Genomic DNA, 27,223 nt, shown 5'->3' on the forward strand with positions numbered 1-27,223 from the left:
GTGCAGCCTCCTCTCCTGTGATGATGCCACTGCTGGCTTGGATCTTGGCACTGAGTGGTTCTTCAGGGGAGGATGTGATTGGCTCTGAAGGCCCACAGCCCTTGGGTTGCATTTCTTTGCCGGGCCATTTCCCCCAACAACTTGTCAATGCCTGGGCCTAGAGGACTTTGCAGGCCCAGCCAAACCCCGCACCCAAACCACCTCTGTGCCACTCGGCTGTTGTAGAGTTGGATTATACTTCTGCATACCCTCCTTGACATCATGGTGAGTTCCCCTTTCAGGATACTTAGGGTCTTTTCCTGCCAACAGAACCCAGTCAGTCCACTCCAATCCATCAGTTGAGTAGTTTGTGGACTTACTCATTTACTTTACATTAAAATGATTCTTCCCAGAGCAAGGGACAACTCCAGGAAGACTCGCTATCTGTAGGATAGAGAAGTGGTTGGCACATTTTAAATGGTGACCTTCTTTCATTTAAAAACAAAAGGTAAAACAATTCTGATTATCAACAGTAAGACAAAGTGTCAGAGGCCTTTGAACCAGAGCAACTCCATCTTGAATAGGAGCTGGGTGAAATGAGGCTGAGACCTACATACTGGGCTGCATTCGAGGTGGGTAAGGCATTCTAAGTCACAGGATAAAATATGAGGTTGGCACAAGATACAGGTCATAAAGACCTTGCTGATAAAATAGATTGCAGTAAAGAAGCTGGCCAAATCCCACCAAAATCAAGAGGGCAATGAGAGTGACTTCTGACCGTCCTCACTGCGACACTCCCACCAGCGCCATGACAGTTTACAAATGCCATGGCATCGACAGGAAGTCACCCTATGTGGTCTAAAAAGGGGACGTGTGAATAATCCACTCCTTGTTTAGTATTTCATCAAGAAATAGCCATAAAAATGGGCAATCAGCAGCCTTTGGGGCTGTTCTATCTATGGAGCAGCCATCCTTTTATTCCTTTACTTTCTTAATGAACTTGCTTTCACTTTACTCTATGGACTTGCCCTGAATTCTTTCTTGCACAAGATCCAAGAACCCTCTCTTGGGGTCTGGATCCAGACTCCTTTCCTATAACAAAAGGAGGAGACAAAAGGAAGGATGAGGAAATCTCACTCTGAGAAGCAAAACTTGTGTCAGTCAGCATCCCATTAAGCAGAGGGAGTGACTGGTTGGAAATCATCTGCCAGAGTCCAAGTTTTCAGCTGAGTCTGTGGGAAACTGGTGCAGTATGTGGGTCGGGGGAGTCCATCTTCACGACAGAAAGGATGGGTGCTGGTCACCACCACCCACCCAGCAACCACCTGGCCACATATGGTGGCCACATGCTGTGAGGGCCCTTCCTGCTTTCTCTCCTCTTGGATATAAAAGTGAGGGCAAACCACAGGCTGCCCAGAGGCCTGGGGGTGAGAGTGTCCATCCTGAGGCATCACAAAAGTGTGGGTGGAGGCTGAGTGATTTTCAAAAAAGAGAAAGGGCAGCTTTGCAAGGCAGTGTGGGGAGAGCAGACTGGGCTGATGCACGAGGCTGCAAAACAACCCAGAAAAACATCTCCACGGCTTGCACAATCATCCTCTGAATATGTGTCATCAAACACGAGACCATGTTCACCTGGCAATAATGCAGCTGAAATCAGTCATTTAAGGAGTTTCTCACTGTTACTGAGCCCGACATGGTCTTTAACTGTTGTCTACCCTATAAGAAAAAATCAAATAGGAGCCTGAAGTGCAGGAAAATTTTATTTTCTTCTTAATCAGATGAAATGTTGTGAGTACAGAGCCAGAGAATAGGCCTGAATTGGATGTTTTTTGATGCCTTAAATTTAAACAGCTGGGGTTTTTTTCTTCTTTTCCTCTTTTCTTTTTTACGGTAACTGCACTATCCCATTTAACTTTTGAAACGAAGGATTTGGGTTTTCTTGTTTTTGGGAATCTACATATCATCTTAAAGCTGGAACACAGCATCTTTAACTTTTCTCTAAAGATGAGTTCTCTGAGGATCAGGATCCTGTTTTTGCTTCTTGTTCATCTTGTATGTCCGGCAAATCACAGAGACAGAACCCAGCCTACTGACTTCAGCCACACAGACTGGTTTAAGAAGTACAGAATATATACCTGGTAGTTCCAGGACCCTACATCCCATCGGATGCAAACCTAAGAAAGTGACTTGCTGATCCCTGGTTTTGTAATTAGAGAACAAGCCAAGAGAAAAGGTACACTTTTATAACTAGTGGTTGCTATAATTAAAGTTATTAGTTAAGGAAGAGCTGTTACTCGGGGCAAAACAATCAGAAGGAAATTTTAGCAATTAAGTCAAATTCACTGCGGTGGCGAGTTTTTTTCCTTTCTTTCTGGAAAACAAAACAACCTCGGGCAAGTGTTCTCAAAGAGCATCCTGACTCTGCAGTGGCTGGAGAGCAAACAGTGAACAGTGAACTGTGCTGTTGACTCTATCAGTAGGTTAATTAAGAAAGCTGTTAGTGATGATAAAAAAGCCAGCACATTTTCAGTTCATATTGACAAAATCCATGACATCAGCAGAACTGATGTTTGTTCAATACGAAGAAGACATGCTAGAGGCATTTAGGGGAAAAGGAGGACAAAGGAAGCTTATAGTTCAGTACGAGATGTCCCATATTAATGTTAGCAGAGTTGTTCATTTGAAATTCCATGTGTTGTTTCCTCTGCTCTAAATTATGTAAGCAAGGCCAGGCGCGGTGTCTCACGCCTTTAATCCCAGCACTTTGGGAGGCCAAGGCAGGCGGATCACGAGGTCAAGAGATCGAGACCATCCTGGCTAACATGGTGAAACCTCGTCTACTAAGAATACGAAAAAAAAAAAAAAATTAGCCAGGCATGGTGGCGGGCACCTGTAGCCCCACCTACTCGGGAGGCTGGGGCAGGTGAATTGCATGAACCTGGGAGGCGGAGGTTGCAGTAAGCGGAGATCGTGCCACTGCTCTCCAGCCTGGGCAACAGAGCGAGACTCTGTCTCAAAAAAATAAAATAAAATTATGTAAGCAGAGGTGTTTAGGGCCTCAGGTTCCATCAGAAAACAAACAAACAAACCTAGTTCTCTCATAATGGGATAATCACAAAGGCGCACGGATTTCGGAGTTGAGAGACTGGATTCTGGTTCTAGATCTGCATCTAACATGCTGTGTGGTTGGGGACAGCGGATTTGACTCTGTGGGTTTCCATTTCTAGACTCTATGTATCTTTTAAGTACAGTCCAGTCTCAGAAACACAACAAACTTACCTTTCCTTTGTAGCATCTTCCTTTGGGGGAAAATACTTCCAAAACTTCAATATGGGATGATAGGAACCTATTGCCCACGGGGAATTACCAGTCCACCTGATCCACCTGATGGGCTCAGCGAGAGGGAGTCCCCCCTGTTCCAGCTGCTGCTGGGGTCTGAGCAAAGACTGATGAGGAGTCTGAGAGGAGACTGTGTTGGGGGTCATCCTACATGAACGAATCCTGAAGGCAGACCTTGTCCAGGACAAGGCTTCTAGTTCCCAGAGAAGCTTTATTTCATCTGCTTGGGGTTTAGTGTTCTGTTTCTCTCTTGTTCCCCGCTCCCCTAGTTTGTCCCCTTGGAGCAACCAAGCACACAGTATTTATGCAATTGCTTAGGGGAAATGGAGCAGAGTGAAGAGTGTTCCTTCTAGGCTCTGGGGTGGAACTCCACTTCCTTCTCTTTTTCTTTTACTTTTTTTTTTTTTTTTGAGATGGAGTCTTGCTCTATCACCCAGGCTAGAGTGCAGTGGCGCGATCTTGGCTCACTGTAAGCTCCGCCTCCCGGGTTCACGCCGTTCTCCTGCCTCAGCCTCCCGAGTAGCTGGGACTACAGGTGCCCACCACCAGGTCCAACTAATTTTTGTATTTTTAGTAGAGGCAGGGTTTCACCATATTGGCCAGGCTGGTCTCAAACCCCTGACCTCAAGTGATCCGCCCACCTTGGCTTCCCAAAGTGTTGGGATTACAGGCGTGAGCCACTGCCCCTGGCCCTCTTTTTCTTTCTTAGGAGGCTACCACTGGTGCACTCCTACTTGGGATCAGCCCAGGGCAGGAGCCACTAGAGAAAAGAGGAAGTGAGGCGGAAGGCACCTCTCACAGGTTGCCTAGGAGGGAAGGGAGATGTAATCAATGCACTCACAATATTTTAACACAATTACTCCTCACCTCATAGATGAGGAAAAATATTGACACTCAAAGTTGAGAGATTAGATTAAGAAATAAAATACATTTAGATAATCCCACTTCCTCTGGTGTATAGGAGTAAGGGTATTGTATGCCTGAACGAAGTAGTGACACGGCATACTGAAAAAGCCCAAAGAAAAGAGAGAGACCCTGTAAATTACACGAAGGGGCCCCAGGACATCCTTGGGAAAGTCTTTTTTTTTTTTTTTTGAGACGGAATCTTGCTCTATCACCCAGGCTGGAGTGCTGTGGAGGGATCTTGGCTCACTGAAACCTCCGCTTCCCAGGTTCAAGTGATTCTTCTGCCTCAGCCTCCTAAGTAGCTGGGACTACAGGCACATGCCACCACGCCTGGCTAATTTTTTGTATTTTTAGTAGAGACGGGGTTTCACCATGTTAGCCAGGATGGTCTCCATCTCCTGACTTCATGATCTGCCCACTTTGGTCTCCCAGAGTGCTGGGATTACAGGCGTGAGCCACTGTGCCTGGCTGGGAAAGTCTTAATAGCAAGAGAAAATAAGTGGATGATAATGAACTGGGATGACCAGAGTTGCAGAAATTGGGCTTAGAGAGTGTAGAGAGAAATGGAAGCTTACCTTGGGGGAACTAAATACACCAGGAAGTCCATAAAAGCACAATTCCAGACCTCACCTCTAATCCAGAGGTGCAGAAAGGGACTCTTGCCTTTACACAGTGCCAATCTGAGCAGCATGAGACTCTATTGGTTATTTACCTCTAGTCCATCCAGTCACACCTCAGATTTGCTCCACATGCTGTCAAGCTTAGTCAAATTGACCAAAAGCAGGGAAAAGGATGGCAGAAAAGAGGTGCTACCAGAAACAAAGAGAAGGGAAAGCTAGTGAAAATTTGACATCTTATTTTTGACAAGAAGTCATACTACTTTCAGGGACATGTACAATCTTTCCATTTCCATGAGTTCTTTCTCCAAGGCCTCTAGATATCATACTCTGATTACTGTCATTAGACTCCTCAAAATCCTGTATTCTCTTCATGTCTATGGAATAAAGTGCAGACATCTCAGTCTGGCCTTGCAAAGGTTCCTACTTACCTACATCCACATATGTGTTAGACAAACTCAGAAACAGAGCAAGCCTTTGCCTGTGTGTAGAAGGCACATGATGACTCCATAGTGGATATTACTGGTTGCTTATCCAGCACTCATCTAGTTTACTTGTTCCTTTCACCTATAAGAATGCTTGTTCAACTACATGCTGAACAAAGGAATTGTTCCTTTAACCTTTAATTGTTCTACATGCACTTATCCTACATGCAGAAATGCATCTTGTTGGGGAAGGGAGGCCTCAATTGGTCTAAGAATACTCTAGAACCACTCATCAGTGATTGGTTCAGGCAAGTCCTACAATTCAGCTCCGGCTGATGAAATATGAGATGTGCTTCTGCAAAAATTTCCTTGCTCTGGAAAGTCACAGGGAGAGGCCAAATCTGTCATTGGATGTTCCATGTTCAGCTGTGAATCCTGGAAGTAAGCCAACCCCAAGGATGGATGAGCAGAGAGATGGGAAAAGCTTGTGTCCTTCATGGCATTTCCAGCTGCCAAAGCAACTAACTCACAAACCCAGCCTACCTCTGTAGATCCTATTAGAGAATGTCATCAAGTTCCTTGTTTGAAACCAGTTATGTCAGCATTTCAACAACTTTCAGCCAAAAGCATTTCACACAATTCCACGCCACCCTTACTTTCTGTTTTAGCCTATTTCCAGCCTGGATCTTCACATTTCCAGATCCCCAGCCAACACACCTATGCTTCTCTATAAATGCCTTGATATCTCCCTCCCTCTGACCGGCTATTGAAACCGTGACTGTTAAAAATCTCACTAGGGCTAGGCGTGGTGGCTCATGCATGTAATCCCAGCACTTTGGGAGGCTAAAGCGGGGGGATTGCTTGAGTTCAGGAGTTTGAGACCAGACTGAGCAACATTGCGAAACCCTGTCTCTACAAAACAAAAAAACTAGCCAGGTGTGGTGGTGCACACCTGTGATCCTAGCTACCAGGGAGGCTGAGGTGGGAGGATCACCAGAGCCTGGGAGGTCAAGGCTGCAGTAAGCCATAATCATGCCATTGCACTTCAGCCTGGGCAACAGAGTGAGACCCTGTCTCAAAAAAAAAAAAAAAAAAGCCTCACTAAAACATCATTACCCCTGATATGGTTTGGATGTTGTCCTCTCTGGATCTCCTGTTGAGTTGTAATCTTCATTGTTGGAGGTGGGGCCTGGGGGGAAGTGCTTGGATGATGAGGGTGGATCCCTCATGGCTTGGTGCTGTCCTTGCAATAGTGTGTAAGTTCTTGAATGACCTGGTTGTTTGAAAGTGTGTGGTGCCTTCCCCACCTTTTTTTTTTTTTTTTTGAGACAGAGTTTTGCTCTTGTCATCCAGGCTGGAGTGCAATGGCATGATCTCAGCTCACTGCAACCTCCACCTCCCAGGTTCAATCGATTCTCCTGCCTCAGCCTCCCGCCACCAAAATTAGCATGCGCCACCATGCCCAGCTAATTTTGTATTTTTAATAGAGATGGGGTTTCACCATGTTGGTCAGGCTGGTCTCGAACTCCCCACATCAGGTGATCTGCTCACCTCGGTCTCCCAAAGTGCTGGGATTACAGGCGTGAGCCACTGTGCCCAGCCCCTTCCCCACTTCTTGCTCCTGCTCTGGCCTTGAGACGTGCCTGCTCCCCCTTTACCTTCCAGCACCAGCAAAACTCCCCAGGCCTCCCCAGAAGCCGAGAGGATGCTGGCGCCATGCTTCCCGTAGAGCCTGCAGAACCACAAGCCAATTAGATCTCTTTTCTTCATAAATTACCCAGCTTCAGGCATTTATTTATAGCAACACAAGAACGGCCTAACACAACCACTAAGAATTTTTTCCTGATAACCTACTCTCAGCATTCAGCTGCCAGAAAGTTCTCCCATTTTTGAATTCCACAAGCCCTTGACTTGGGTATCTCTTAGGCATTTTAAATATTCTAGTTTGCATCGGTTATTTGTGAGAATGCCATCTCTCTTTTCTGCTGGAAAACATGGGTCATATCATATATATCTTTGTAGTCACTCCCTCTTAGAAGAGAGCCCTGTGTTTAACGCAAAGCACTAGAAATTTGTTGAAGGAAAGCAGATATTACCTGACGGATTTACCCCCCACAGCCTCTGAGAACTCACCCAAAACTCATTGGTGTAATCATGAAAGTAAGAATACTAATTATGTAGTTGATTCTTAAAATGTCACCTCCACATGAGAAATGTACAAAAGTGAAATTTTAACAATATGGTCCTGCTGGTAGGTTTGATTGAATAAAATGTAATGATAACGATTGAATTACATTGTAAACAGTAATATTGGTTGCCTGTAAAACTCTTTGCATTTGAAATATAAGAGCAAATAATTTAGAGATCCTGTCTGTGGCATTCACTGGAATAAAACAGTCAGATACCCAAATTTCAAAAACAAATTCACAGCAAAATGGGAACAAAAGATAGTGCAGACATTGTGCTCTCAACTCATTTGATGAAATATTGGCTGATAGGATTTATAATACTGCGATAAACCCAATGAATTTGGGAATTGTCATTTTGGTATGAGATGAAGTTTATATTTTACACTGTGAAGTGGCATTAGAATTATGACTCTTTACTTTCCAAAATCACAGGTCATGACACTTGCATTTCTCTTTTATGGAGTCTTTTTAAAACAATGACTTTATTCACTAATCTCTCACCGATGTTTCACTGTAAGGATACAGCCAAAGTTGGAGAGACACTAACTTCATCACATTTTATTTTGACTTAAAAGATGTTTATTTTGTTTTGTTTTGTTTTGTTTTTTTGTTTGAGACTGAGTCTCGCTCTGTCACCCAGGCTGGAGTGCAGTGGCGCAATCTCGGCTCACTGCAACCTCTGCCTCCTGGGCTCAAGCGATTCTCCTGCCTCAGCCTCCCAAGTAGCTGGGATTACAGGCATGCGCCACCACATCCAGCTAATTTTTGTATTTTTAGGAGAGAAGAGGCATCACCATTTTGCCCAGGCTGGCCTCGAGGTCCTGACCTCAGGTGATTCACTTGCTTTGGCCTCCCAAAGTGCTGGGATTACAGGCGTGAGCCACCACGCCCAGCCATGACTTAAAAGATTTTATACATGCAGAAAATCACAGAGCATAATATTACGGATACTCCATATACCCAGAATCCTGATTCAACATGACAGTATTTTGCCACAGTTGTGTTCAATTTTTCTAACAAGATAAAATGTTACAGATAAAATCAGTACGTCTCCCTCATCCAGCTCCCTTTTCTTCCCTCCCAGAGGCAAGCACTATGCTGAAGTTGACAGATTTCCTGTTCACATTTCCCTACTTTTGCTACATAAGATGAATCCATCAAGAATATGTAGCATTGTTTTGAGTGGCATCATACCATACAGTCTGAACTAGTCTACTTGGATTCCCATTCCAGGCCTGTCACTTATTAGATGACCTGGGGCAAATTATCTAACCTCTCCACACTTCAGTGCTCTTGTTTGTAAAATGCTCATAATTATATTCTACTTCACAGAGTTTTTGTGATGATTAAATGAGATAAAATGGAGATGCTGCTTAACACCATGCCTGGTGCACAGAAAGAACTATGTGTTTGCTCTGACAATGATGTTGACGATAATGATGATAACTTCAATTTACACAGATGTCATCATAGCATAATATTCTTTTACAAGTTGTTCTTATGAGATTTATCAGTAGAGCTTCTGTAGATCTAATTCTTTTATTTAATTATCCTCAGTGCACTATTATTTGAATAAGCCAGGCTTTATACACTCCATTCCGCTATTGATTCCCTATGTTGTTTCTGAATTTTAGCTATTAAAAACAAAAAGACACATGCACACATATGTTTATTGCAGCACTATTTACAATAGCAAAGACTTGGAACCAACCCAAATGCCCATCAATGATACACTGGATAAAGAAAATGTGGCACATATATACCATGGAATACTATGCAGCTGTAAAAAACGAGTTCATGTCCTTTGCAAGGACATGAATGAAGCTGGAAACCATCATCCTCAGTAAACTAACACAGGAACAGAAAACCACACACTGCATGTTCTCACTCATATGTAGGAGTTGAACAATGGGAACACATGGACACAGGGAGGCAAACATCACACACCAGGGCCCGTTGGGGAGTGGGGGGCAAGGGGAAGGTCAGCATTAGGACAAATACCTAATGCATGAGGGGCTTAAAACCTAGATGACGGATTGATAGGTGCAGCAAACCACCATGGTACATGTATACCTATGTAACAAACCTGCATGTTCTGCACATGTATCCCAGAACTTACACAAAAAAAGAAAACAAAGCGGGAAATTTTTCATCAGGCAAGGAAAAAAAAAAACCTTCAATGGCTATCTTTGTGCATGTTTTTATTGTTTTTACCCACACACTTGAAAAATAATTTAGCTGGGTATAGAATTCTTGACTCCAAGTTATTTTCTTTCATAACTTTAAAGTGAACCTGATTCCTGTTTTTTGTAGGTTTATATGCTTCTTTCTTGAAGCTTTCAGGATTTTCTTTGAAGTTTTGCCACAGCATATCTAGTAAGAGGTTATATTGAAAAAAAAAAAAAAGGTATTTACCCTGTTTATCATTCTATACATGCTTTCAGACTGAGAACTAATGTTTTCCTTCAAAATTGAGGAAAAACATCTCAATTATTTTCTGAAATATTGACTCTCATTTAATTTTTTTATTCAGTTAATTTAGAAAGTCTATGAAAAGGATTTTGTTACTTCTGGGTACATTATTTATCCCAATATTTATTTCATATTTTGTCTCTTTATCCCTTCCTGTGATACTCAGAATACATTTTCATTCAAGCTTAAAATCCACTACTTTGTGATTTGGTTATGTTCATTATAATTTTCTCATGTTTTGTTTTTAATTTAGGCAAAATTTATGTAGAATAAAATGTGCAGGCTGGGTGCGGTGACTCACGTCTGTAATTCCAGCACTTTGGGAGGCCACGGCGGGTGGATTGCCTGAGCTCAGAAGTTTGAGACAAGCCTGGGCAACACGGTGAAACAACATCTCTACTAAAGATACAAAAAATTAGCCAGGCGTGGTGCCGTGTGCCTGTAATCCCAGCTACTTGGGAGGCTGAGACAGGAGAATCGCTTCAGCCTGGGAGGTGGAGGTTGCAGTGAGCCGAGATCACGCTACTGCACTCCAGCCTCCGTGACAGGGTGAAACTCTGTCTCAGAAGAAAAAAAAAAGTACAACTATTAAGTGTAAATCCAATGACTTTTGATAGGCATAAACAACACCCCACCAAAAGTTACATTTTCGGCTGGGTGCGGCGGCTCATGCCTATAATCCCAGAACTTTGGGAGGCTGAGGTGGGCAGATCACTTGAGTAGGAGTTCGAGATCAGCCTGGCCAACTTGGCGAAACAAGTCTCTGCTGAAAGTACAAAACTTAACCCGGCACGGTGGTGGGCGCTTGTAATCCCAGCTATTCAGGAGGCTGAGGCAGGAGAATCACTTGAACCCAGGAGACGGAGGTTGCAGTGAGCTGTGCTAAGATCAGGCCACTGCACTCCAGCCTGGGTGACAGAGTCTTAGGGTCTGGCCCTGACTCTAGAACATGAGGCTTACTCATAAGGCAGGGCTTTTCTAGGGTCTCAGTCTAATAGCTTATGTTTTTAGCAAGTGTTCTCCACTCTGGATGGGCCATAATCCCAATGCCTCCAAACTCTGCATGATCTCTAATATCCCTGCCCAGCTCTCAGTCTCCCAGCAGCAGGCTTCACACAATCAGGCCCTGTACATGTGCTTCCCAGTTCTTGGCCCAGGATCTGAGGGCAGTCTCCATGAAGATTTCTTGGAGCTCAGCTCTGCAAGGGGCCCCGCCTTTCTGGTGCCATGCCTCCACCAATTCTAGCTGCTTCCAAAATTCTTTTCAAGTAATAGGTGATAATATTGGGCAGCTCCATCTTGTTTCTGATTTTAATAGGAATTTCTTTTGTATTTCATTATTTGTTGGTTTCTGATGAATACTTCATCTTGTTTAGAAATTTCCTTCTAGTCTTTTACTTAGAGATTTTACCACAAATACTTACCAAATTATATTAATTGCTCCTTTGTCATATATTGGTATAATCCTATATTTTTCTTCTTGATTTGTTAATGGGATAGATTATGTTGATAAACTTCCTAATGAACAGTGATTCTTCAATTCCTATAATAAATCCTTATTTTATACACCATCAGGTATGCTTTAAAATTTTTCAGATCCTTAACATTTAAATTACTAAAACAGAATGATAATAAACTTTAAACTATAAGGGCCTTTTTTAAGAAAAAAAGGAAAAATATTTACACTAAGCCTATAAAGACAAGTTGATTAATCATAGTGAAAATAAGTTAATTCTGCCTTTGTCTACTTGTATCTCTGAGACCATTGCAATATTAACCCATTTATGCCAGAGTTTGCACATTTTTTGTGTGAAAAATCAGACCTTGGGGATGACCTTGAGCAGCAGCATATAAATAACTCTCACAAACTTAGCATTCCAATAATGGAACACTAGGTTAGAGACTAAGTTGATACTGTGAAGAGTGAAAAGAACTTGGAATCCTAGCTATGCCGCTTATGAATGAGTGATCTTGTTTAAGTCACTTACCTTCTCTGAGGTTCAGTTACCATCTCTCTATAAAATGGGCGTGAACATCACCCATAATCTGCAAGGTAAATGCAAGCGTCAAATGTGGTGATAGTGTTTTGTAAATGGTAAGTTACTGGCCAATGTTAGTGGCTATTCTTTATTACAAGCGGTCCCCAAGGACTACACAGCTGACATGGGATGTTACCTGCTTAGGAAGGGCTGTGGGAAGATTCTCTTTTGATCCTTGTTGTCACTCCTACCACTGGGTTCACTTGTCCTGGCTGCTGGGGAGCGATCCCTGAGGGTCAGATTTTTGTTTGGAGAGCCATGAAAGGGAAGAAGTAATCCACTCTCATTTCCAAGAAGAGAGGGAAAAAAAGGAAAAGGGAAGCAAAAAATTATCTGCTTCTGAGTGGGAAAGGAGGACAGAAATGTAAAGGAAAGTCACAGCTAGAGACAGAGACTGCAGCAAAGGCAGTTTAGACCTTGCTAGGTGTACTCTTGCTAGGAAGATTTTATGCTTTTCTTCTAAAGAAACAATGGGAAATTGTATTAATACTCCAGTTCAACTGCCTTCAAACTTGCATACATTTTCGCAGGCAGGCCTGGAAATGAATGCATTTTGGATTAGAAAAAAGTTGCAAAAGATTTTGTAACAAAACTCACCACTCTGTTTCTACCTACATCCTTTAAATACATCTCACCAGCTAAGGCCTGAAATGCCTAGACCTATGACAGTAGTACTTAATAAGGGTTCTATGTGGGAAGGGAGCTGAAGAATGGTCATGAAGCCCCAGGAGACACAGCTGAGGAAAGCAGCTATCTCGTTTTGGAAAGCCATGCAAATGCTTCAGAAAGGTCTTTGATGAACAGTCACCAAAGCATCCAGTTGATAGACTCAGGGCTGCTCGGATATTAGGCAATATGGATAATGGAGAGTTCCAGGCAATTTGAGAGTTGAAAGTGTCTTAAAGAAAATCCAAGGAAGCTTATTCCTGGCTAGGTAGCCCAAGATTTATAGGTACCCAGACGTAGTAATTCAACAAATGTGCATATATTCCCCTCAACCGGAGGCTCTGAGCAATATAACTACTAAGTATAATGTTAGGAAGGAAGCAATTCACTTGAACTAATTTAACTTACGTTTCAGATAATGGGTCAGTGAAGTTCCCAGAAAAGTTCAGCTTTTCTTCTCATTCCTCTTTCCTCTGAATTTAAATCCTTAGTTTCCCTAGGCGTTTCAGTATTCTGGGAGATCTGATTTGCCTAAACTGGAGGCAAAGAAAGACCCTCTGCATTTATAACAAGAGCAGAACATGTTTAATGGTTCAGTTCAAAAACACTCAAGACAGCTAAAGGAGACGTTGGGGTGTTAGGCAGCTATGTGTTGGCAGCATGATACACTTCGGACATGTTCTACTTTTTATTTATAATGTTACATGTTTCATTGGTAGCCTGGTTTGTTGTTTTTCAGGAGAATCACTGCAAAGATAAAAATATGCTTTAATGTTGCTATTCTTTTCGCATTTACAATCCAGGGAAGAGGCCTGTCTTCTTTTCCATTTGTCTCCCTTGGGAGACACAAAATTGATTTATGAAGTTGGATTAGCTTGGGTTGATGCAAACAGGTCAGATACTATTCAAAAATAGTGATGGATAAAGGATTAAAAAATGAAAACAAGATGCCAGGAGAAAAAAAATAAGGGAGAAGTGAAAATAATGATTAATGTTAATGATGCTGTTGTAATTGAGACTTTTAAAGGCTGCAAAACATTGAGAAATCAAACTAATGACCTGGAAAATAAATTCAGATTAAGAAATATCAGGTTGGAGGATAATCTTGATGGGGTGGAAGTAAGAGAGACAGTGACCTTCCTTTTTCCCCCAACATACAATGTTGCCAAAACTGCTTTGGATGAATAGTTTTTAATCCCTTCCACAAGCCATATCTTCATTTCTCCACAACTTGAGGCAGGAACAGCAATTCTTATTTTGTGTGTGGGATGAGAAATTCTTGGAGGGAAATGGAAAATATGATATCTTAATTTCCTCTGGTTCTGATGGCTTTTTGCTTCTGTGGAGAAGCTGACCAAGCCGCCCACTTTGATTGTTTTCTAGAATGTAAGGTTTCAAACAAAGTTATTAAGAGTCTAAAGATTGGCCGGGCACGGTGGCTCAGGCCTGTAATCCCAGAACTCTGGGAGGCCGAGGTGGGTGGATCACCTGAGGTAAGGTCATGGTGAAACCCTGTCTTTACTGAAAATACAAAACTTAGCCAGGTGTGGTGGCACACAGCTGTGATCCCAGCTACTCGGAGGCTGAGGCAGGAGAATCACCTGAACCTGGGAGACAGAGGTTGCAGTGAGCTAAGATTGTGCCATTGCACTCCAACCTCAGTGACAGAACGAGACTTCATCTCAAAAAAAGAAAAGAAAAATAGTCTAAAGATTATGAGACAAATACTTATCTGGTTGGCTGCAATTATCATATTTAAAACATAAAGTCCCTTGGACTGTTAATAAGTATCTTTCCTAGATTGTGCTGAATCAAAGTAATTTTTGAATAGTAAAGAGGAAAGTGTTTGAGAAAAGAAGTGAGACTAAAAAAACATTTTCTTTTCTTCCTGATCCTGCCTGGAAATTTCCAGGATCTATTCTGTAGTCACAGTCAGTGTCTGCCCTAATCATAGATAACAGCAATTGAGCATTTACCCTACGCCAGACACTGTTCTAAGTATAAATTCAGTTAGTCTTCAATACAATTGAAAGAGGTAGATATTATTATTGCCTCCGTTTTAAAGAGGAGAAAAGCGTGCTGCAGAAAGGTTAAGTCATTGCCTGAGGTCACACAGCTATTACAAGAGAGGCAGGATTCATATCCAAGCTATTCTGGCTCCAGAATCCACACTTTCAGCCACAATGCTGTGGTTCTATGTTATATAAAGACACTGAGATTTAAAAAAGAATCTATTTCTGGCCATTTTTGAAAAAATGTATTTCTTGAACCCAAGAATAGTTATTTTAGCAATAGGAAATCTCTTTTTTGTTACCCATTCATTTCATAAAATGAGTTTAAACACAAAACAGGCCACAGTCTTTGCACTGCCAAAAAAACACACAGTACAATAAGGTGTGGAGAGAGAGGGAGAAGCCGATGTTTAGGGAGGACTTTGTCCTACCTCCCTGGCTTGAATAGGACTGACTCTGATATATTCCTTTTTAAAAAATATACAGAGTTCAAGACCAGCCTGACCAACATGGAGAAACCCCATCTCTATTAAAAATACAAAATCAGCTGGGTGTGGTGGCACATGCCTGTAATCCCAGCTGCTTGGGAGGCTGAAGCAGGAGAATCGCTTGAGCCTGGAGGCTGCAGTGAGCTGAGATCACACCATTGCACTCCAGCCTGGGCAACAAGAGCGAAACTCCGTCTCAAAAAAAAAAAAAAAAAAATTATATACATATATATACACAAAATGAAAATAACTGACTTTAAAAATCAATGTAAATGCATTTCTTTTGACATAATGGCTGGTTTAAAGTACTCAGCAATAGTGATTAATGCAACAAATGTTTTAACTAGGAGCATGGAAGAAAGGATATCTTCTGAACCACATAAGTCAGAAGGTGTGAGAAGCTCCTGAGTTACCAGGGACAGAGACATTCTTAGAAGAGAAGAATGGCTGGCTAATCCACCCATCAGAGCAACTGGAAGTGTGGTATCTCTTGACATGATGGGCATCTCAGCACCACAGGGATAGAAACAGAATGCGTCTCTGCCACCCAAAGAATAATTTAAACAGCCTCTCAAAATGGTCAAAGTGGCTATAAACCAGCGAATGTTCCTTGAAGAGTAGTGGGTGCAGTGTTAAGCAAAATAGGTCAAAGTAGAAAAGATTAGCCCACAAAATATAGCAGAGTATTGTACAGAATCAGGAACTCAGAAAAGAGACAAAAGGAAAGCCACTTCCTGTCCCAGCTACTTTTACACCGAATGCTTTTTTCTTCCTGCTTCTCAAGGTACAGTGTTGGCCACAAAAGTGGAAGAAACAGTGGCTCATGCCTGTAATCCCAACGCTTTAGGAGGCTGAGGTGGGTGGGTCACCTGAGATCAGGAGTTCAAGACCAGCCTGACCAACATGGTAAAATCCCATCTCCACTAAAAATACAAAATTAGCTGGGCGTGGTGGCAGGAACCTGTAATCCCAGCTACTTGGGAGGCTAAGGCAGGAGAATCGCTTGAATCCGGGAGGCAGAGGTTGCAGTGAGCAGAGATTGCACAGTTGCACTCCTGCCTAGGTGACAAGAGTAAAACTCCATCTCCAAAAAAAAAAAGAGATGGAAAAAAGAGTCCTTGTGATTTGAGAGCTGTTGGTGAGGGGAGAGTCACCTCAAGTAACAGGCATAAGGATTCAGAAAAAATAAAAATAAAAAACCATGGCATTCCATAAGAACTCAACAGCAATAGCTGTATATCTCATATGTCATCGCTTAGAGTCAAAAGAAGACATCAGTTTAGACCTATACTTTCCACATGGATATTAAGGAAAAGTAATTATTTATAGTTTTTTAATAATTTTCTGGCTGTGTGAAAGAAAATTCCTCAAAATTTTGCATGAGAAGATGTGGGTAAAATAACTTCAGAAGTTATCTCTTTTGCAAGGAGACAGTGCCCTTGCAATTTTATTAATTATTTATTATAATATGAGTTAAAACCAAGTTTGATGAAAATGCAGCCATCGCAGTGATTATTCCAGTGAATAAAGAATCCAGATTTTGTGCTTGGAGACACAGGCAACGTAGGTATAAAAATCTCCTGGCAGATATTTCTATCTGTGAAATGCGGATAACTCTTCTAGGGATTTGCAATAGTGGAGGTTAATGAGATGGAGGCGTTTAACATTCATTCTGCACCTACACAATGCCAGGCTTGACAGCCTGTAAGTAGACATTTCAGACCCGTAGGTGCTGCCATGTGCAAGGCATTACTCTCAGTTGTGATTTTTAAATTATGGATTTATGTTGAGCAGTTTTTATTGCAGGCTGCACGTGAAGCCTCCTAGAGGCATTTTACTTCATGCTTTATGGTGTGGCAAAAATGACCGTCAACGTTATGCAAATCCAAAGAACGATGGAGGTTTGGTTAGGTTTCATGTGAGACACGAGATTTCAGGATGATCCACATTTCTAATTTGGTCAGTAAAATGCCAATTTACAACTGGGATGAAGAATTTAAATTCTACTAAAGATTGACGTCCTTGTAAGGTATATTCTGTTTATATTTTCCAAACTCACACACCTTATCACTTTATCAGGAAATTAATCAGGGATCATCAGAGAAACAGACCAATGGGACATACGCACAGAGAGAGAGAGAAAGAAGAGGGAAAATGTATTATGATGAGTTGGCTCACATGATTACGGAGGGTAAAAAGTCCCATGGCTTGCGGTTTGCAAACTGGAGACCAAGGGAAGCAGTGGTGTAATTCCAGTCCAAGTCTGAAGACCTGGGAACCAGCGGAACCTAATGTGTGAGCCCTAAGGGCAAGAGAAGGCCAATCTCCCAGCTCAGGCAGGCAGCAAGTAAGAAGGGAATGAATATAACCTTCCTCCACTTGTTCTTTTCTTTTCTCTTTTCTCTTTTTTTTTTTTTTTTGAGATAGTCTTGCTGTGTTGCCCAGGCTGGAGTACAGTGGCGAGATCTTGGCTCACTAAAATCTCCGCCTCCTAGGTTCAAGCAATTCTCCTGCCTCAGCCTCCCGAGTGGCTGGGATTACAGGCATGTGCCACCACACCTGGCTAATTTTTGTATTTTTAGTATTGAAAGGGTTTCACCATGTTATCCAGGCTGGTCTCAAACTCCTGACCCCAAGTGATCCACCCACCTGGGCCTCCCAAAGTGCTAGGATTACAAGTGTGAGCCACCGCACCCAGCCGACCTCCACTTGCTGTTCTCTTCAAGCCTTCAGTGGGCTGGATGATGCCAACCCACACTGGGGAGGACTATCTACTTTACTGAGTCCGCTGATTCAAATGCTGACCTCCTCAGTAAATATCATCACAGAGACACCCAGAAATAATGTTTAATGTGGGCACTCCATGGTCAAGTCAACACATAAAATTAACCATCACAACACCCCTTCATTAAAAGTTAGAAGAACAGAAATCTTTATAAATATCTCATAAAGAGCCAAGTACCTTGACCAATTCCACAGGTAGTGAGAGGTGGAAGCCAAGTTACAGACCCAAAGAACTCTGATCTCAAAGCCACTGCTCTTGGCACAATATCACAATTTAAAGGTTAGCTAATTTAATGTTTTGCCTTTTTTACTTAATATTGTCCCAAAGCACACTAGATGCTGAACTTTCTTCAGGGGAAGTACACTGTTTTATCAAATACCCCAGCCAACAGTGTTTTTAAACATTAAAAAAATACATATCTTGGCTGGGCTCAGTGGCTCACGCCTGTAATTCCAGCACTTTGGGAGGCTGAGGCGGGTGGATCATGAGGTCAAGAGATCGAAGCCATCCTGGCCAACACGGTGAAACCCCATTTCTACTGAAAATACAAGAATTAGCTGGGCATGGTGGTGTGTGCCTGTAATCCCAGCTATTCGGGAGGCTGAGGTGGGAGAACTGCTTGAACCCGGAAGGTGGAGGTTGCAGTGAACCAAGATTGCGCCATTGCACTCCAGCCTGATGATAGAGTGAGACTTCGTCTCCAAAAAAAACAAAAAACAAACAAACAAACAAAAACATACCTTGTGGAATGCCAGTGTTGAGGGTGAAGGTTGGGGATGCTGGGATGTTTGCCTATGGCTTCTGGACTCTGTTGGAAGCACATATTGCTGCTGTGCATCCAGCTCTCCTCGAGCCTGGTTGGGGTTTTGCATAGTTAATGGGAGGGGGCAATGACCACTCCTTTCTTTAGTTCTAGAGAGTCAGAGAACAGTTACATTTTAGTTGGAAGGGAGATAGAATTCCTGGGAGGAATACTTAAGTAACAAGATAAGAGAAAGAGATGGAAATTTATTTCCCGGAGATCGCTGAGGAAAGAAAGAGTAATATCGAATCCAGCCAGCATGTTTCAAATGTGTCTTTGCACTAAGATGGGTATATGTGGGTGTATATTGGATATTTCTGAGCTTTAGATCTGTAAGGAATGAAAAAATGTAAAATGAACTCTCTTCCCCCACAAAAGAGTAATTCAACATAATATGATTCAAAGCAGGGTTGAATAGTACTAGCACCCAGGTTATTCTGTGACATGGATTTTATAATTACAGGATTGGAAATCTTCAGTTTTCCCCCTAAATGTCCACCCAACCTCCTCTGAGACCTTCCTTTACTGGTGCTCCGTTCTTTCCCAGGAAGCAGATTGGCTGTTTTATTTTTCAAATGCTGTGTTTTCTGTACTCCCTAATTTCTTTCTAGGAATCCATTCCACTCCCCCGCCAACAAAGATACAAATGTTCCTTGTCATGCACACACCTCACATGTAGATTTACTCCACAGTTACTGAAACATCAGATTCATTGAACAGTTTTTAAATTAATTTCAAATTCAGTCTCAACCTCTCTGGCAAAGCGAGACCTGCAACGCGGATCACGTGTCTTGAGTAGCCCCCACCTCCCCGCCCAGCAATAAGATCTATTTTCACTGCAGAAACACATGCATTACCCCATGCTGACAGTCACTTGTTTTAGCATTGGCTAATCACCAATATGTTCTGTTAAGTGAGATTCATAGATGCTGATTGCATTTATTGCATAAATTACTTCATTATTAAAATCAGGTCATTTGAGCCCCCAAACCATTAACATGAAGACTATTAACATAATTTCATAAGCTGATAAATCAAGCAGAGGAAAAGAATTAAAGGGTTCTTAGTGATAAGTGTTTCTTCAGAGATTAAGGAACACAATTTTCTTATGCATAGATTAACATTTTCTGAGTGGATTCATGCAAGAGCAGTTTTTTCTCTGCATACATGACTCACTTCATCTTCTCCATACTTGGTCTCTGAAGCTGGTTTTCAAAATTAAGGGTTTTTTTTTTTCCCCCCATTTCAAATAACTGTAATGCAATTTTTGATTGAACTCATTAGCTTTCTGTGATATGTACTACCTATGAAATTCCTATCTTTTCGCATTTCTTAGGCTGCAAAAGCTTTAGGGTGAGGAGAGGAGGGAAGGTAAAGTTGGAAGAAAGAATACCTTAGATTTGTTTTAGATATGCAATTTTCATTCTAGGTGAATTTCAAATGTATTCCTAGTCTTAAGAGGTTCTGGTGAAGTTCTAATTATCTCTCTAATTACAACACATACTGAGGTTAAGTGTTCTTATCAAATGGTGCATTAAAAATGAGTTTTATTCCCAGGCTAGATGTAATAGGCTGTGATACTGGCCTGAACACACAGAAATTGGTTCCCTCGTTCATTTCACTTACCAGATTGTGAAAGATTCTGGAGGTCGGAGCCATCATTATCCAGTGCAATGATGTTGCCTAGAAACGAAGATAAGTTCCAATGTAAATTAGACTATAACAACTTTATCCTTTGTGCAATTTGTGTAATGTTTTAGCAAATAGCAAATGATGAATCATAATTGAAGTATGCAGAATGCCATTAACAGGCATCGTGTTTGATTTTATAGGTGAATTTGGGCGACTGGTGGAGCCGATGGTTCTTTCTAGGAACAAGTGTAGTGACCAAATCAAACTTCAACATTTTCTAGTGACTACGAAGAGTCCACTGAATAAAGTTCAAACTACCCTGGACACTCTCATGTGTGCCTGTTTACAACCCTTTGACAGCTTCTTATTGCTCTTAGAATTCAAAACAAAACAAAACAAAACAAAATTTCTCAACACAGCTTCCAACCCCCACAATGGTCTAGCCTGCCCTTCATGGTCCAGCTTCATCTCACAGCTTTCTTCACCATGCTGTTTGCTTGTAGTTCTTTGTTAATGCCAGTTTCCTTCCCATCACAGGGCTTTCACACAGGCTTCCTTCTCGGATTCTTCAAGTTCTGGGCTACATGTGCAGAATGTGCAGGTTTGTTACATAGGTATATACGTGCCATGGTGGTTTGCTGCACACATCAGCCTGTCATCTACATTAGGTATTTCTCCTACTGCTATCCCTCCCCTAGCCTCTCACCCACCGACAGGCCCCCATCTGTGATGTGCCTCTCCCTGTGTCCATGTGTTCTCATTGTTCAACTCTCACTTATGAATGAGAACATGTGGTGTTTGGTTTTCTGTTCCTATGTTAGTTTGCTAAGAATGAGGGTTTCCAGCTTCATCCATATTCCTGCAAAGGACATGAACTCATTCTTTTTTATGGCTGCATAGTATTCCATGGTGTATATGTGCTACATTTTCTTTATCCAGTCTATCATTCCTTCTCGGATTCTAATGCTCTTCTCTGCACTTTGAACCTATTAGCTTCTATTTATTCTCCAGATCTCAGCTCAAGAGCCACTTCCTTAAGGAAGCTTTCTCTGATCTCTTTGGGTCAAATCTTTCTTTCTTGGCTGTGATAATATATATCTATATACCTGTATATAGATATAGATATCTGCCACAGTTGCAATTGCAAATTTTTAGTGTGGTTATTTTAAAAATTATTAACCAGTTCACAAGGTGAAAAAATCAAAACGAAATAGAAAGATATGCTAAGCCATCTAGCTCTGATTCCTTTTCTTTTACTCCATTACTTCTCCATTTGGAGGTAAACATTATTAGTTTCTTATTTACGTGTATTTTATTTCTTATTTTGCAAGGAGAAATACAAATATTTACATTCTTGTTTTCCTCTTTTTAACACAAAAGATAACATACATAATGCATATTCCATATCAGGCTTTTTTCCTTTTACAATATACTCTGGAGCCTGTTCTATGTCAAGACATAGAGAACCTCTTTCTTCCTTTTTACGGTGGCATGGTATTCTGCTGTGTAACTGTTCTATTCCATGGAACCCATTCCTTAAAGTGACTGTTTTTTCAGTCTTTTGCTATTATAAATACTTCTGTGATAATGGCCAAATGTGAGCATTATTTCATGCAAGTGCAGATTATATGTAGAGTAAATACTGTGCAAGATTGGTTTGCTGGGTGAAAGGATAAAAACACCAGTAATTTTGGTTAGTATTGCTGTTACATGTCAATTTTCTTCTCAGAAACCTCTGTGGCCAGTAGCATCTTTGCCTGAGTTCTTGTCCTCCATCCAAGAAGAATGAGGTATGCAGACAAGTGAAGGATGAACAAAATTATTTAGTGTTTGCACAGCTCAGAGGAGACCCACAGTGGGTCGCTCAGGCAGCTCCTCTCTGGGAAGGTCGTCTTGTGGAGTGTTCAGCTCTCAGCAGAGAGGAGGCCCTGGAGAGGGTGGCTTCTCTCCACAGGCAGGTCGTTCAGGCATCTCGGCAGGTCTCCGAAGCTCTCAGCAGAGATGGTAGCTCCTCTCTGCAGCTACTCATCCTTTCATGTCTTTAGCCTCTGGAGCCCTCTGGCACTGCCTCGGCTGAGCCCAGCAGCATTTATGGACCTCAGAGGGGAGGAAGTGTGTGCTGATTGGTCCATGGGCTGGCCTGGAGGAGGTACCAAAAGTCCCCACTCTTTTGGTGGGACTGGCAGCCCAGCCCCCAGCCTTGCCAGAGACCTGCTCCCTTCCGCCCAGGAATCAATCTGCCTCACGCTGCCATTCATGGTTCTGGAGCTTGGCCCCAACCCCCTCCCAGATTGGAGCAGGTGCTGGGAGGGGAGAGAAGCCAAGTAGCCAGAGCGGACAACCACAAGCCTGCAAGGAATGGGGGAGTGCCCCTTCCTGGGCCCCTGAGTGTTCAGGCTGCAGAGATACCCTGGTCCTGTACCAGGGAGAGCGGCAGCAGCTATACCAGAGGAGCTCCCGCCCTAGCTGGGAAGGGGCGGAGCTCCCTCTTGTCCCCGGCTCCTGCCTGCTCCGTGGTGTAGGAGACCCAGGTCTGCAGCCATGGGTCGGGCAGCTGCAGCTGCATCCAGGAGGGCAGATCCTGCCTGCTCCCTGACCCCCTCCAAGAACACAGGGAGGCTCAGATCCACAGCCTTAGAGCAGGAGGCCCGGGTCTGCAGCCGGGTTGGGTGGGCTGCAGTGGCACCCGGGGCGTTCCTGCCCCAACTCAGAAGAGGTAGGGCTCCCACCGGCTCCACGGTGGCAGCAGCTGCTGCCATCATTGCATATTACCCGTCCTGTGGGCTATATCATTTTACATTTCATCAACAAAATAATGTCTGTTTCTCCACAACCTCACCAGTAATGTCTCACTTTTAGTTGGGAGTTAAGAGATGATAATGTTATTTCAATGTGCGTCTTTCTGATTTTGAGTAAGGTTGAGTATCTTTTCATGTGTTTAAGGACCATTTTTTTTTCCCAGATGAACTGTCTGTTCATGTTCCTTGTCCATTTTCCATGGGATGCCTAATCTTCTTCCTGTTATCTATGTGCATTTTATTAGGGAGATTAGCCGTATTTTTCTGTGACATATGTTGCAAGTATTTCCCTAAATTTGTTATTTGTCTTCTGACTTTCCACACGGTGTTCTTAGATACTTCATATCTTTTTCCCTGCTAAGACACTAGTATTGGAGGGGGCAGGTCCCCCATCTCTTTTGCTGCCATTATGCCCCCAGAGCCATTACAGATCTCCATCTACAAAAAAAGAAAAAGTGACACTTGTTACAGTTGGTGTCTAAAGCCCTCTTCAACTCTGAAAATCTATGAGGCTGCTTCCCATTCTTATGTTTGGTTTACTCAGGTTTTCTGCCTTCCCGTCCCTCTGTCGCTGAGCTTGGGCGTGGGGGTGGTGCTTACACATGGGGCTATGTGGTGGCTACATGAGAAGTGCCTGGAAGGGCTCTCTCCCCTGAGTACCCCACCTCATTGTCCTTTGGTGTGTCACTATGAGGGATGCATATTCTCCCTTCTCAACCCACACTGCCTTTATTTAGGTCTTCTCTGCCTCTTGTCTGGATTGGGGCCAGACTCCAAGTTTGTCTTCCTGGGTCCTGTATATTCAATCCCCAGATGACATTTCTTATAGACTAGCCCCGCTCAAGATATTTTTCCCATCTCAGTTTCTTGTGTTGCCTATTGCCTTTATTACTAAAGTGCTAGTGCTGTCCATAATATGTCTCAAACTATACCTTCAAGGGGTGTCCCATTACTCTCCTGGATAGCCTCTGCCCCATCACACAGACTACTCACCGTCATCCACCTCTATCCTCAGCTGGTTCTTCTGCCATGCCCGTCTTCTATCCAGGTGTATTAGATCATTTTGACATTGCTGATAAAGACGTACCTGAGACTGGGAAGAAAAAGAGGTTTAATGGACTTACAGTTCCACATGGCTGGGGAGGCTCACAATCATGGCGGAAGGCAAGGAGGAGCAGGTCACATCTTACATGGATGGTGGCAGGTAAAGAGAGAGCTTGTGCCAGAAAACTCCTCCTTACTTAACCATCAGATCTCGTTAAACTTATTCACTATCACGAGAACAGCACAGGAAGGACCTGCTTCCATAATTCAATCACCTCCCACTGGGGCTCCTCCCACAACACATGGGAAATGTGGGAGTTACAATTCAAGATGAGACTTGGGTGGGGGCACAGCCAAACTATATCACCAGGCCCAATTCCACCTGAAAAATACTGTCCATTTCTCCCACCTTCCTCCCAAACTGGGATAAGACTCTGCTTTCCAAGGGCCCTTAATCATTTCAATAAGAGATCATATTGTGTATTTTTTTCTTGGAAGATACATGGCTCCCTATCTACCAGAGTAGAGTTTCTTTGAGGGAAAAAAATGTATTCTTTATCATCTTTATAAGGTTCTGCAAGATATCATCCCCGAGGCATTTATTGACTAGAATGAAAATGAAACTCCCTCCTGGGAAATTAAATTTTAATTTAATTTGCACAGTACTCCTGGGATGAGTAGCAAGTTAAGTCTTAAGCAGATAGGAGTTAATTAGTTGAGTGATTCCTTTTTTTCTTACGTGAGTGTACACTCCTGTGTAGGTGTGAAAACATGAGTGTACACCACCATATAGGGGTGTGTGTGTAAACAAACGTGCGTGCACCATCACATTCTGGTGGAAGGGGAACAATGTCAAAAAAAAAAAAAAGGGGGGGAAATGTGTAGCAGTTAGCTACAAAGGCACTGAAGGAGTGTTTTTACTTTATGGTTTCACCAAAGATTAATTCTGCTCATTCTTGAAATAGCCTACCCCATTTTTCTATCATATTATATATTTTCTGTCTGTTTACTTTTCAATAACATTTATCCATGAAAACTTTTTTAGTTAACCCATAATCCTCAACTACTTTATATCACCCTGATAGGTTAACACAGCTCTGCACAGATGTGTTAAGGCATGAATGAAGCAGTTCAATATGATTGGTCTCCTATTCAGATTGTCCTTCCTGGGATAGTACTTCCTAATTTAATGTTGAAGTTTTTCTATAAAAATTGTTCATAAATATTTGAAAGTGAAAGAATTCTCCCAGATATTTGATCTGGGACAGATCCCAGTGATCTTCCACAACACTCTCATTTAGCTCTGCCCATGACTACCTGGAATGAAGGTTACATTTTTCAAGCTTGCAGCTAGGAATGTCCAGTGACTAAATTCTGGTCAATGAAATGTAAACAGAAGTGTCACATATAAGTTCCAGAAATAGTCTTTAAAGCAAGAGGTCACCATGTTTTGGACTCTTTCCTGTTGAGAGGGATGCTGACATAATAGATGAAGCTCCAGCAGCAATCTTAGCCCATGAGGTAGAAATCTGGTGCTCAAAATGGCAGTACCAGCAAGGTAGAATGGGCCTGAGTTGATGATGACTTTCTGAACATGCCTTCTAGACTTCTTACCTCCAGTTTTCTTTTGCAGGAAAGAGAAATAAGACTTCTATCTTATTTAGGCCTTTGTTGTTTATGGTTTCTTTATTCACAGTTTAACTAAATCCTAATTGAATATAGCCATAGAGAGGGCAGGGCTTGGAGAACTGCAGACAGCCCTCAAATGAGACCCTAAATGATGCTTAGTCTAGAATTTTTAAAAATCCTTAAAAAGGAGAGGAAGAAGATCAAAACTATATGCTACAAGGCATGTTCCCTGCTCCTTGGTGAGAGCAGGAATGTCAATGCCTTATGTGCTGGAAATATCACAGTCAGCATTGACAGGCCCCTCAGGCCAGTGTCCGTAAGACACTGGATGGACAGGAAGTACCAGAGGACAACAGCATGAGCAAGGAAGCCACGAAGTGATAAAGAGGCTGGAATGTAATGAATGCTGGCATTTTAGGCTGTCACTAGCTGGGCTTAAAACATGCGAGACATGGGATGTGGTGGCATGGTGTCTTCATTTCTCAACCATGGAATTAATTTTCATTTATGATAATAAGCATATTAAAATAACTTGGTAGTAATTCCATCCCTTCTTACTTAAGCTATTCCCAGTCTGGCATCATTCCACAAAGCAAACTACTCGAGGAAGTTCTTGCCAGGAATGCAGCAACAAGGGCATTACAGAACGGTAGAGAAACCAAGGTCCAGAAAGGAAAGTGATTTGCCCTAAACCACCCAGCTAGTTAGTTACTATCAGAGCTGGGTGTGAACTCTGGTTTCTTGGGGCTCCTGGGCCATCCTATCTTTCCCCAGAATCCCCTTTTATCTGCCCGTAGAATCCACTGTCAATCAGGAAAATTGGTTGTGCTCTGGAAAACTGGGCTGAACTGAAATGAAACACATAAGTTCAAGGGTAATCAAACTCAGAACTTTCATCTCAAGAGAAAAATTTAGCTTTCAAGATGTTTGCAAAAACAATTAATTCAAGTTGTGTCTTTCTGACAGTAAAAAACAAGGTTTTGCATGAGATAATTTGTGATAAAGCATTTGTGTGCAGAGAAGTACGGTGCCCACGCAAGAAAATACTCTAGTGTCTTTTACATGGGCCAATCACAATGCCAGTTGCAAAATGGATAATAAAATGAAAAAAGTTTGATTAACATTTTCTTTGGTACTAGATGAGTTTCCCAAAGCACAGAGCTCTGCAAACAATAATATTGCTATTATTTATTATTTATTTATTTATTTTTGAGATATGTTCTCACTCTGTCAGCCAGGCTGGAGTGCAATGGCATGATCTCGACTCACTGCACCTTCCACCTCCCAGGTTCAAGCGATTCTCCTGCCTCAGCCTCCCAAGTAGTTGGGATTACAGGTGCATGCCACCATTCCTGGCTAATTTTTTGTATGTTTGATAGAGACGGGGTTTCACCATGTTGA

The sequence above is a fragment of the Colobus angolensis genome, unplaced genomic scaffold (genome assembly GCF_000951035.1).
Source record: "Colobus angolensis palliatus isolate OR3802 unplaced genomic scaffold, Cang.pa_1.0 Scaffold6, whole genome shotgun sequence".
In the NCBI taxonomy this organism is placed as follows: domain Eukaryota; kingdom Metazoa; phylum Chordata; class Mammalia; order Primates; family Cercopithecidae; genus Colobus; species Colobus angolensis.